This window comes from Daucus carota, chromosome 1, assembly GCF_001625215.2.
Source record: "Daucus carota subsp. sativus chromosome 1, DH1 v3.0, whole genome shotgun sequence".
Taxonomy (NCBI): Eukaryota; Viridiplantae; Streptophyta; class Magnoliopsida; order Apiales; family Apiaceae; genus Daucus; species Daucus carota.
The window spans coordinates 27,023,196-27,037,381 of record NC_030381.2 but is presented as its reverse complement, the minus strand read 5'-3'; the positions used below and the strand labels follow the sequence as shown (position 1 = coordinate 27,037,381).

Here is a 14,186-nt window from a genome sequence, read left to right as displayed (position 1 = left end):
TAACATACATTGAACTGGGCTTGCAATATGAGACATGACCCGAACCCGACTCGAACCCGACCCGAACCCGCAACCCGATTTACTGAGACAAAACCCGAAAGTGACCCGAAAATTACCCGTTTGACACGAAATGGACCCGACATAACCCGAAATTAGAATTTCATTTCTAATAACTTCAATTTACAGTTTTATTCAATTTTAAGTGATTTTAGCTTGATCCGAAATCGACCCGATTGCTGACACGAACACGACCCGCTACCCGAAACTGTCACCCAGTGATTGAAGGCTACCCAGAATTCAACGTCAAAATATTTACATGGGTTAGAATTTCTAAATGTTAATTTTTTTATAGTTATATGTTTAAAGTATAAGATCAACCGCATTACATTTATTCAAAACATTTTTCCTAAAATATAGGAGGTAGTTGAGAATATTCACTACTAGAATTATGCTAATATACATCAGTTAAAAACTGATGTCCGGTATAAGTTCGACTGATGTTACTGTGGGCGATGTTAAAGGTCCCTGTCTTTAACATCAGTTAATAACTGATGTAAAAGACTACTTATTACATCATTTTCACTTAAAAAACCGATATAATAACTCAATTTTCAAATTTTAACACACTTTTATCTTCTGAATATGATCATAATATGATATTCTAATCTAATTGAACATACTCTAGACATGCCAATTTATTAGTTTTTTTCTAAAAAACGATGTTGTTGTTACATTTTACATCAGTTTTTTAATAAGACTGATATCTATGGTTCTTTTTTACATCAGTTTGGTGGTCAAAACGATGTCTAAACGTAAGCTAACTGATGTCTTTTGTTGTCATTAACAACGGTTCCGGTTAAGGTAGATGATGTCTATTGTGTATTTAACATCAGTTCTGGACACTTAAAATGATATCTAATGGTCCCTCTAACATTAGTTCTGTAAGTTTTGTCGATGTGTATTATAGTCATTTACATCGGTTATTTACATCAGCTATTAACTGATGTCTACATCTTTTAACATCACTTCAACTTTTAACCGATGTTTTAATAATCAATAACATCATTTCTAACTATAGTGCTTGATGTTATAATGATATATTAACATCATTTATCTTTTGTAACCGATTTTATGCATTAATATATTTGGACATCAGATTGTTGTATAAATGATGTCAACCAACCTGTTTACACAAAACAAATACCAAACCAATTACAAAATCACCAAATCAACCTCCAAATTTGATTTGCATATATATATATATATATATATATATATATATATATATATATATATATATATATAAACCAATGTAGATCCAACATTCATCCAATACAACTAGTCCAACATTCAAATTTATCTACTCCAAACATCTAATTAAACATAAATTTAAAATGTGCATCTTAAAATATCCGATAACATGCAATTAATCTGTCTAACTTATGAGAATCCAAACTACATAATAGACTGGATATAATTTAGCGACTCCAACCAATGATGTCGAGGTCCGTCTTAGAATAAGTCCTGCGACTCCTTGCAGCCTACTGGAAATATAACACACATGCAAGCAAATTTATATAATCTTTCTTTACTGACATATATAGTTAGAATATGTTGTTCAAGTTAAATGACTTTTATAAAATAAACTACCGCAAACAGAGCTTATGAAGAAGAGATAAAAAAAATGATTAATATCTAGCTGCATTGCATGAGTCATTAGACAAACACAAAAAGAAAATGCCTAATTAGCTTATTACCAGTTGGGGAACCATGGATATGCTCATATATAGATGCTCCCTGATAGATTATTACTCTCATCAGCTACTTTCATGCCTTCATATGTTGATCTGGCCATTAACATTCCATACACCTAAATAAACAACTTAAACTGGGTAAAATTTACATATAGATGTTTACATAGAGAGAAACAAAGGACTGACATAATATACATTGTGATAATGTGCGTGATTTTGGCATCCTCCAAGTTCAGCATCTCCCCTGTGAATAGTACTCTCGGGCATGATTTTTGTAATTGTCTCAAAAGAATAACTGAGATGAGAGATTAAGCAGACATATAGAATAATGGAATGCAAAGAACTTGATTCACTTCACCTCAAAGACAGCAGGCTCATTCATGTCATTCCATAAACCATCTACCCCAAATTTGGAAAAATCTTTAACTAGACAAAATAACCAACAAAAGGCCTTCCCTCGGCTGTCTAGGTCCAGACGTCCTTTTCAAAACCACTGTCATAAACAAAATAACTTTCTTTGTGTAAATATAAGACGTTTATTTAGAATATAAAAGAGTTGAAAAGAAATTATAATGATATTTGATTGACGATTTGAACCATTAACATTTATTTAGAATTTAACCTTTTTGGAATTATATTAAAATGTGAAATATTTTAATATTTTTTCTCAGTATTTATTTGAATACATGTAAGCCAGATCCAAATTATAATTTTTAAAATTACTTTAAAATATAAATTATTTTTAAATATGCTAGAAAGGAAACACAATATAAATATAAATTTATCTCTCTTTAAATCTTTTTATTTCTTTCCCCTCTTTATTATTTTTTTAATCTCTTGTCATGCATTAACATAATAACACAATATATGCCAACATGGCATGGATTTTTCTAAAAGAATCAAACAAGAAGGAAACATGTAGTCAAATGAGAGCAGACTAATGCATATGTATAAGTGTGCCATAAGTAAGCTACATACATATATATTTGATTTTCAGGCCATGCATAAATACATAATCATGCAGAGGTCTGAACGATAGATGTTTCAATCTTGCTTAGCATAAGATTTAAAAACTTGCTCAACTTGTTCCAGGATTTCCAGATTTGTCAAGATGATGAGCTCACCTTGTTCGGGCTAATCTATAATTTAGAACTAGTTGAACTCAGCTCCGGCAAGTTAGATAGAATCAAATTACAAATGATATTATATATAATTTAAATATGTTTGAAGTAAAATAGAGCTGGGAGTATGTTATTTTCAAATATGTTTGAATCAAGAATATGTTGAATAGTAGATTCTAAGTTACCTCCAGCTACAAGGTTTGATGTTGCATGGCCATATACATCTGAATCTGATCTGCTTTGGCAACTAAAAAAAGCAACAATAAACAAAATAAGATTTACAAGTTTATAACACAACTAATAACCACCATGTGAAATAAGCACCTGTTTTACAAACCACAATGTGCACCCACACGGATACAAATGTTCACTGGTAGAAATGCAACATCTGGAGCAATCAAAAAATCCACTCCCTGCTTCCGGAAAAGTTCTAATGCCTGGAATAAATTCATCAAATAATTAGTGCAAGTATTACATGGGGTTCTGATAATAAATCTGTAATGTGTCAACACAATTTTTGTCTTAGAAGTTACTACCTCAGATATGTACAGTGGCACAATGGTTGATGAGATGCCAATACCAATTCCAGCAAGTAAGCATCCAATTATAATTGTCTGAACATTCTGAGCCGTGGCACTAGAAAATTAGGACTTGTGTAGACTAATGATTAACATTTAGTATGAAGCCCATTAGAAAAAAAAAAAAAAACAGACCACAGAAATGCACCAGCTGCAAGCGGGATTGCATCTATTTGAAATATTATCCTTTTAACTGAACTTCTTCATAAAATATGACAATTGATCAAGTATTTTACTTGTAGACAGCATTGCCTGACAAGGATTAATATTACGCTTATTATATAGCTTTACCAAAGAGATACAGGTCCTGTGTTATTTAATCAGGGAAGTGCCTTATGTTTTGTCTGAATGGAGTTGGCGGAAAACAGAATTATACAGTAATCTCATCAGAACCCAACGATGAAGACTTACCGTCGAGGACATTTAAATTTTTTCGGACTAATAACTATATGCGGATAACTTGAACTAAAGAGATAAGAAACAAAGATTGACAACAACATGAAGTTGGATATAACAATAATCACGAACAAGATAAACTGGACCAGATTAATGTACCTTCTATCCCTTTGAGTCCGACACATTCACTTTCACACCAATTCCTGAAATCTTCAGCTTTTGCAACAGAGCATAAAAGTGAGATCAGATTACAAGAATTTTTTACACACTGCATCCTGATATACAAGAATTTTTTATGGAATTCTTTCATATTCGACACATTACAGGTACCTATATATTAACGCAGCCTCTAGGAAGGAGAATCCGAGTTAATGTGTCAGCCCCCAGAACAAATCGAAAATAGTTAGAGAGGAAAAGATGCCGATCTTCCAAGGGGTAACTACATATATTTACGAGCAGACAAACATAAGAATCACAAGTACACCACAAGTACATACACCAAATCAAGCAAACCATAACGACCCTAAAATTAAACCATCAGAATCATAAGCAAACCAAATCGAGAAAATCATATGAGATACAAATCACAAGCAAACCCCTAAAAAATTAGAAGCCCTCATATACATACAAGAAACCCAAAATCAAGAATCGTCATATATAGAAAATAGAAAAATATTAACCCAAAATACAATCAAATATAGCATGTATACACCAATCAAAGCTTACCAACTCAAGAACTAAGCCCCCAATTGACTGATTAAGCTCAAGCTTCGAGCACTCGAAATAGAGCATCTACCAGCAAGATGCACAGGAAAGACCTCGGTACTGAAGAATTAAAGGCGGAACTGAGGGTGTAGAGCTCTTGGAGAGCCTGAACAGCGACGGAGATGATGAACGCCGGTGAATTCGATGTGCGGCGATTTTTAGGGTTCTTGGGCAGAGAGCGTGTGTTGGGTCGTTTTGGTTTTAAACTGAGTGTGTTCTGTATCATTGTGATTGTTTTTGGATGTGTTTTATGTTTTAAGTTTGTTTTAATTATGTAATGTAATGTTTTTTGTTTTATATTTGTAATGTGTTGGGTTGTAATGTGTTGGATAATTTTAATTTATGTGTGTGTGAGAGTAGTTCTAATTAGTTTAATATTTTAATTTAGTTGAATAAATATAATTTTTAATATCTTAAAGTTATAATATATATGATTTGTGTATTTTAATTATTTTTAATATTTTAAAATTATATATATACACACATATATATATATATGATTTGTGTATTTTAATGATTTTGATTGTATAAATATTTATATTTATATGTTTGTAGTTGAATGATTTTATTTTAAAGTTTTATGTTATGAATATTGGAGAGAAATGAAATTTGTTTAAGGGAGGGATATTTTTGATAAGGGGGGAAATGGGGTTTGGAATGGTGAAAACTTTTTTTAAACACGTACCTTACGCATCAGTTGCATAAATAACTGATGTCTAAAGTACTTTAACACATCAGTTTAAGTGAAAATGATGTTAAAAGCATTTTTAACATCAGTGGCAATTCTAACTGATGTCTGAAGTGTGATGTCTATTCCACTTTTTCTAGTAGTGATTTTGTGTCTGTGTGCGTGTGTGTGTGTGTCTCTCTCTCTCTCTCTCTCTCTCTCTCTCTCTATATATATATATATATATATATATATATAGTGGTCAAATTCAAATCAACCCTTAAATAAAAACTAAAAACCAGTTTAATGTAGTGATATACCCAATACAATTTAGTGATATTCTTTTTAGAATTTATGATTTGTGTTGTAAAAATTGGTGAAAAGTTCGAGAAATTGGTTAAAATCTGCAGATCTGTTCTTATACTCGATTTTGGTGGTAGTGGCGATGGTGGAGATTATGGAGGTGGGGGTGGAGATGAAGGTGGTGGACATGGAAGGAGTTAATGGAGCAACAATTTCAGTAGGAGGCTTTGTTGGGGAGTTGTTGATAATTAGACAGAATCGTGCCTCTAAAATTGGCAGTAAAGCATGAAAGATGACTGAGGTGAGGATGACAGAGGTGACGGAGGTGACGGAGGTGGAGGAGGTGACGCGGGTGGAGGTGGTGGAGGAGGAGAACGTGGAAGGAGGCAATGGAGGTGGGGTGGATTCGTTGGTTGTAGAGACTGTTAAGTAGGAGGATTCATTAATGCATCAAGAGATCATCACTATGAATCGACAAGGAACACTACAGACGACAGAAACTGATATACGCATCAGTAACTGATACGAGAGCATCATTATGCGAATACTTGATCAGTATCAAATGTTATCGGTAGCTGGAGATTGAGTTTAGAAGGAATCAAAAGAAGATTAATATTGGATAGCTTATTTATAAGAAAACATTCTATCATACATGATATACATAGAAACAGATAAACATTGTTAGAGAATATCTTGTGATTGATAGATGTAGCTGTGTAGTATATAAATGCAGACACTAGGTTATACAAACGTATGTATAACACGAGAGAAACAGTTGTAACCTAGCAGCTCTTAAGAACAATTAGTTTCTTGGGAGAGTTTGTAATAGTTCTTATAAATCAATAACAATTGAGTTGATTTGATTATTGGTTGGTTGATAGTATCAGTTTGACATTAATCCTTAACAATAGAGTTATTCCGCATTTTATATATTGTTCAAATCTCGTGCAACAAATGGTATCAGAGCAGGCTGATATTTTCAATCAAAAACAATCAAGAATATCAACAACCAAACACGAATCAATCAAAATTCCAGTTCTCAACAAAGCTGATTATCCAACCTGAAAAGTAAAGATGATGGTGTATCTTGAAGCCACAGATCCTAAATTTCTTGACAGGATTACTGATGGTCCTCATGTTCCAAGTAAACCAGTACCTCAAGAAGGAACAATACCGGTATTATGTGGACAAGCTGAGGGCAAAGATGACACGAGAAGATAAGTTTGAAGTCCTTAAAGATGCTAAAGTAAAAACCATTCTTCGCAACAGTTTGGATGCTATCATGTTTAATCGAATAATAGCATGCAAAACATCTAAAGATATATGGCATATGTTGGAGGTTCAATGTCAAGGGACTAAAGCAATCAAAGAGAATTAAAGAGCACTCCTTATTCAAGAGTATGAGAGGTATGAGACAAATATTGTAGAAGATCTCACAGATAAGGATGAGCAAATGGTTGGTTCGGTCGAAAACCGAACTGAACCGAAATAACCGAAAACCGAACTTTCATATTTTTGGAAACCGAACCAAACCGTAGTTGTCTTTCAAACCGAACCGAACCGAAAATACTTCGATTTTTTCGATTCGATTCGGTTAAAACTGAATTTTATACATAAAAAAAACTTCGGCACAAATAAGTCCACTAACCTTGTAGACATATTCTTAATCATGCCTTTAACAAAAGTAGACAAAGGACAGAAGCAATAATACAATAGCTACACTTGATCTGACTAATAAATTTACGATATGTTTATCAATCCCAAACAACCACCATTCCTCCATATTTTTCTCAGTACATAAACCAACCTTTGCACATCGCACATTCTAAATAATTGAAAACCAGTCAGATCAAAAGCTACCTTATAAAACAGAGTTGTTGACAACTCACGAACGGAATCGGAACACAATCTTAAATCAGAACTGAATCACATGTCAAGCTTGAATCGGAAGTCGGCTAGGCGCAAGTCGGATTCTGGAGAATGGAGATTGGGTGTTGTCTGATTTGGGATTTAGGGTGTTAACGTATGTTACATATCTGAAAGACTTGTATCTAATACTTATGTATTATTATTATTAAATATGAATATTACTAATATTATATATAAATATAATTTTAAAAAATACATATATAAAAAAAAACTTCGGTTATTTCAGTTAAACCAAACCTATGCTTTTCAGAAACCGGACCGAACCAAACTTTTAGTTCGGTTATAACCGAAAACCAAACTAGTCGGAGTTTTAAAAAATTCCAAACCAAACCGGACCGAATATGTACGGTTTGGTTCGGTTATTCCGGTTCTATTTTGCTCAGCCCTACTCACAGATTCCTATAATCGATTTCTTACTTTAATCAATAACCTATCTCTGGCTGGAAAAGAATATGATGTTGAAGATTTAAATACAAAGTTCCTCAGATCTTTACTTGAGGAATGGGAATTCAGTCCTTTCGAATTTTGCCAAAGGATTCGTGGTGTAGCAACTCTTATTCCCTCCATTGGTTGATTTTCATAGATAAATCCATGGTTAAGAGACGATTTTGTGAAGCACACACTTCTTTTGAAAAAATCTGACAATCTTTACGAAATCTAAATCCCTAATATGAATAAGAAGATAATCAATTTGAGTGGAATGACTCCCACTCCTAAAAGTAATTAGGATGTCATCACGCTTACAAAAATAAGAATTAACAATCACTATATCATGCGTTGTCGCAAATTCCAAAACTATCGAACCATTTTCATTTCGAACACCATAGTTAAACCCAACATGAATACCTTCGTATCCATCCACTCTTACACCAATGTGACCATTAAAATCACCACCAACAAATAGAAATTGGTCTTGAGGGATACTTTGAACCAAATCATCTAAATAGCCTTAAAAAGTCATTGAATCAATATCCCCCAACCCAACCCGAGGCGCATATACTCAAATCATCGCTCCAATCTCAACATCTAATCTAATCTACATGATTCTATCACCAAACCTTTTGACCTCCGCCACTTTATCTATGGGTTTTATAGACAACAAGATGCCAACACCATTATAGGAGTTAACTAAACCTGAATACTATAATTTAAATCCATTAGCCTCCTTGTTCCTTTCCCTTTTCCATCTAGTTTCTTAAATACAAGCCATGTCTATTTTTCGTTTTCACAATACATCAACCAATTCTAAAATTTTCCAGTTAAAGTTCCAACATTCAAACTAGTCAATCGGACCCCACACTGCCTTAATGATCCTCCAACCGGAATCCGTACACCCCATACTCCTCTATGTACATGATCTATACAACGGTCCATGTGTATTGTGTAATAATTGTTTACAGTGATGTATGTATGTGGCAGAATATGAATAATTCCAATCGAAGAAAGAACAATTAATAAGAATATGTAAGAATCAAATGCTAAGTATGGTAAAAGGGGCAGAAGATTTAGGAATAAATAACAGAGATTATGTTTTGTATGGAGATGTAACCGCGCATAGCCAAAGCATTCACAACCAGTAATTGCAGTATCTTTGACTATTCCTTGCAAATACATCCAGTTTACGAGTATCAAAATCTCGGAAATAACAGCAAGCAGTTAAGAATCTTCTCCAGAACTGTGTACATGTAAATCAGTGTATGTGTTAATCATGAATTCTGCGTGGCCTGGATGTTTAAGAAACCAAGAAGAAGATAGTGATACATTGAAACTCATCCTCCATGTTTTTTTCAGTGATAACCGCCACAGAGCATTTCTAAATTTTGCACAAAGGCAGTATTGTATTTTGCACAAAACATATGAACAACTAAGTCAATATTTCAACTTTTTTACTGATAAAGTATATATTTGTATATACTTCTATATGATTTTATTCCTATATTAGTATTTTGTAAATAATCTGGGTACTACTAACTGATTTTAAGTGTTTAATGGCAGAAAATTAAATATTCCTAAAGTTGGATTAAATGGCGCGTATTTAGGCTTAATTAGATGAAAATTCGGATTTTATGGATAGCTTGCGAAACAAATCTTGTTTGGGCCATAACTGGAGTTCTAGAAATCAAAACTGGACATTTTTATAGACCACGTCAATTGAATTATCCACAATCCTGAGGTGGTCCAACATCAAAAATCCAACTAAAACAACTCATAAACAGGCAGAAAGTCATCCTACGAATTTGAGCATCAGAATCAACCTCGTTTTTAGGATATTACCTTATTTTCTTGTAAGGTAATAAGTGACCTAGTTGATAATTAACCATTTCTTGTAAATCATGAAAACTCATATATATTAGGGTTTTGATAGAGATTATTAGAGACAACTTTGTATCATATAGAATAATATAGAGATAGCCTTGATATAGAGAAAAAAGAGAGAAGCACTTGTGAGAGAGACTAGAAGAAGTGGTGAAGGGATTCATCCAGAATTTAAGCACTTTCGTCGAGTTGTATTCATCGTACTTAATTCGTATACTCATGGTTTGTAATATAAATATATATTTGTTTCATGTTATCATGAGTAGCTAATCCCTTAATCCAAAAGTTAGGTATATTTCATTGACTTATTATGTTTGTTTAGTTGGATTGTGTTTTCTCTTGATTTGTTAATCTGTCATTGAGCGCACAATTCGAAGAGTAGCTAACTTTTAATTGAATCTCTATCGGGAGAGGATATGATATGAAAACTGTGAGACTTAAAATCCTGGGTTCTTAGTAGTTTATAATTGTCTTTGATTGACCATGAGAGTGGCTTTTAGGGAATAATTGTCGGCATTATAATCTACCTTGGAGAAGGATTTTATAAATATTAGAAGAATTGTTTATATCAAATAAGAGACACAAATTAGATATTCATGATAACCATTGAAGAAGTCTAATTTTGGGTTGTTTTCTCTCATATTTATTGTATAGTTTATTTATTTATTATATTAATTAGTTGATAACCACACACTGCCAAATTTTTCTCCGCATTTGTGAATTGCAAGAGATAAAAAATTTGAAATTAGTGTTGATATTAGTCATTTCCTGCGAAACGATACTATTGAAAATACTCAACAACATTGACAATCTCCAAGAGTTTTGGTTCTTCACGCTATGTTTGTATTGATTGAATTGGTTGATCAAGAATTGTCTCCATCTGTGTCTCTCGTGTCATACCAAAATGTATGCTAGGCAGAATATGTTTACTACTATATTCAAGCACAAAGTTTGAATCTTGAATTACCCACCTCAGATTATCGGGCCTGACCTTTCTGCAAACCTTAATTTCCTGTCTTTACAATCTCCTAAGTTCCAATGCATCTAAAAAGCTTACAAGAATCTATCAAGTTTTAGAAGGTGATGGCAGAATATAAACCTTTCACTCTATTTTACTGAACCAGAAAACAGTACAATGATTATGTGAAGCTTCCCCCTAAAACGACCAAGCAGTGAAGGGTCCGGGTCCTGACATACGTAAAATTCAGTAAGACGTGTTGCCCAATCAGCACTTACGACAGCCATAACAGGTCAAATACCTCTAAATCAACCCTACAATCTTGAGTGTTCTTTACTGGAGATTTAAAAGAAACAAGACACCATCAGACCATCTGATTGGCGTTTCTTGAAAAGTGAAAGCATTTGAAACAAAAAAGAGGATAAAAAAGTAAGCATTTTGTATCAATAAATTAACCAGAGCCTGTGCCGTTTGTGTGGATTCCACACTCCACAGTTCTTTCAATATTTTTTTTCTATATCATCTTAATCTGTGTGGAATCCACACTTCCATATATTCTGTTAACTCTGAATCTTTCCAACATCTCTGTATCTGCTCTCCTATGCAGCATTCCATCTTCGAAATCAAATTATTATATTATACAACTAGCATTCTGCTAAAAGTTGAAAGGCACTGCAGTTACACAATAACCCTCATTGTTTCCGCGGATTTCAGTAATAGGCCAGTAGAGTTGCGGGAGAGAGTTCTATTCAATACGACAACTTAACACGACGATGAACTACAGAACAATAATATGCAGCAATTAACACGATGTCTGCAACATAATATGCAGTCTCGTATAGTTGTATATGGAATATGAATTCGAGGTTCGGCATAGTTTTTTTTGTAAATATTTATAAGATCCCCCCATGATCTTGTGCTCTACAGAAATACATGATGATCTCATTCTTTTGTGCCACTACTGATTATAAAAATACAAATCAGGTTAGTGTTTGCACTATAAATATGCTTGATCAAAGAATTTATCTCCCACAACAAACTCAAAAATCCTTCATTTCATTTAGACGATTACAGAACCCGTTAGTTTTACGTTCATGGCTTCTCAAAATGATGCTAGAACTCCGGTTCTAAAGACCAAAACTGAGCAAAGGAAAAGCCGGTTACTTAAAGACAATGATTTGGAATACTTTCGAAGGGCTCAATGGCTAAGAGCGGCTGTTTTGGGAGCGGATGACAGGTTGGTATCGGCTACTTCATTGATGATGGGAGTCGGGATGTTGAAAAGAGCGTCAAAGCCGTGATTCTTGCTGGCTTCCAGGGTTAGCTGAAGATGCTTATGTTCTAGCTTTTAAAGCCTATTTGCAGTTAGCCATAAGGGTATTGAAAGTTAGCGCAATGTGATTGTTAATTGAAGGTTAAACGCGATTTGATTTATGTCGTCGAGTGAATGTATGAATGCAATTCTTGTTCTTCAGCTGTGCAGATTGCTTAGTTAAATAAGTTAGCTATACTGTATCTTGTTTCCGAACCTAGTAGTTGCTAGCTAAATGAGAGACATCCGTCAAATAATTAAGGGCATCATATACATAAACATATTTGGCGAGTTATAGCATAGTTCTCGGTTGTTTATGTATTCGTCTTTCTGTAATAAATCAAGCTTGTGTGGATCAACAGACAGGGAGGAGCTAATTGTTTGTCGAGACTATGACGACTGAGAAATATTTCCAACTGTGCATACTGATACCGTTTTAGTACATGCGCCCATGCATGTCGGAGATCATAGTACAGTCATAAGACAAGAAAAGGTTGTAGCTATAATATCTGGGGGATCAAGTATTCGAGTAGGTATTCTCAAACAGAGAAAAAAAGTCTGCCTGGCTATTATTACTCAGAGAAACAAAGTATGCCTGTTCTATGGTTCGATGTCATTTGTAAAGATCCTGCAATGGTAGATTTCTATCTCAGATGTTTGACCAAAGAACACAAGTAGTTAATTAACTATCATTTACACCTGCAAATTATGCTATTTATGTTTAACAGAAGTCAAGTCCAGGTTCGCAGATTGTTTTGGTGCGACTCTGTTATTAGTATTCATTTCCGGGAAGTGAGAACTTTTACTGCTCGATTCATCTTCTAGCAGTAATTTAAGCATTCACTAATAATTAAAAAAAAAACTTGTACATAATTTGCTGCATAACTTCAACTTCTCCAATACAAATCTCTAAACATACAAAACGATTCGAATCATTAAACGAAATACAACACAACAATATAACATTCAGTTGCAAGGCAACATGTTCCACAAAAAGAACCACATCAAACAACATTGCAGTACGTGTGCCATTTATATACACACATGTTATAACAGCAAATAAACCATATAGTACGTGTGCAATGACCACAAATGTTCAGACATTCATGCCGAAATATAAAAGTTCTGATGGGATCAAATGTAAGCAGTTTGGACAGGATCAAATGTAAGCTCACACGACCTATAGATATCAGTGGATATAAATTCAATTGGAAAAAGGGAACCCCTGAAGTACTGTAAAATTGAGACCAATATAAAAACACTACAGCTTATCCAGAGTAATTATATCACATATTCAGAATATGTTCCTTTAGAAGATTATGTCTTCACCGATACTTTTTTGAACCAAACTATACCAATGACAGAAAAATTATAACTACAAAAGCTTAAAAAGAAGGGGCAATCTAATTAAACCCTCGAGCTGATATGTGAACAGATGAACAAGTCCCTGATCTAGATCTCAGCAACAGATAACTAGCACATCAGAAGTGTAGTGCGAAGATTAACAAGAACCAACTCCCCACAAGAACCAACTCCCCACGGGAAAAGAGAAGAAAGGGACAGCGGTTGCCAAATTCATCAAAAGCTTAGAAACCTAGACTGCTTACAAAAACGGAATGTGTCCACCGCAGCATCTCTCAAGAATATAAAGGGTGATCAAGGACTTAAATTTAGTTGCTGAAGGCTTGTTTTATCCCAAAAGGCTCACATGTAAGTTAAAACATTTCCAACTACCAAGAAACAAATCGAATCATGTAACCAAAAAGACCGTAACTAGCCAAAAAGCCTGCGAAAAGGTTAACAAAATTAATATTGCACATGTTTTACATGTTAACAGCAGAAAGTGTTCAAGGTTAATGAAATGATTTACCCGGCTAATCAACTTCACCTTACTTGTTAAGACAGTAAGTTGAAACCAACAGGAAACCGAACTATGCTGCTAAGACAGTCATATCCACGATCCAATCTTAGCACCAACAGTTTAAGTAATTTTATACGAAAGTTGGCACTCCGAGACCCATTTATCACCAATTACTTTTGAGACGTGCAAGTGTGAATCAAGTAAATCAAGTTGCATCCAGCAGCAA

General features: G+C 33.9%; 1 long non-coding RNA gene across 3 annotated transcripts; it reads right to left on the bottom strand.

Annotated features, from left to right (window-relative positions):
- Nucleotides 1-1,300: 1,300 nt before the first annotated feature.
- On the bottom strand, nt 1,301-4,832 carry LOC108200490 (uncharacterized). Of its 3 annotated transcripts, XR_001802713.2 has the most exons (10): nt 4,576-4,832; nt 4,180-4,288; nt 4,009-4,065; nt 3,412-3,498; nt 3,200-3,312; nt 3,061-3,122; nt 2,113-2,247; nt 1,950-1,998; nt 1,758-1,870; nt 1,301-1,544 (listed from the first exon to the last, which is right to left on the bottom strand). It is a non-coding gene; the product is annotated as an uncharacterized LOC108200490 (long non-coding RNA). The 3 variants fall into 3 exon arrangements; XR_010289227.1 differs by having other exon boundaries at nt 1,950-2,247; XR_010289228.1 differs by having other exon boundaries at nt 1,301-1,541; nt 1,950-2,247.
- Nucleotides 4,833-14,186: the final 9,354 nt, after the last annotated feature.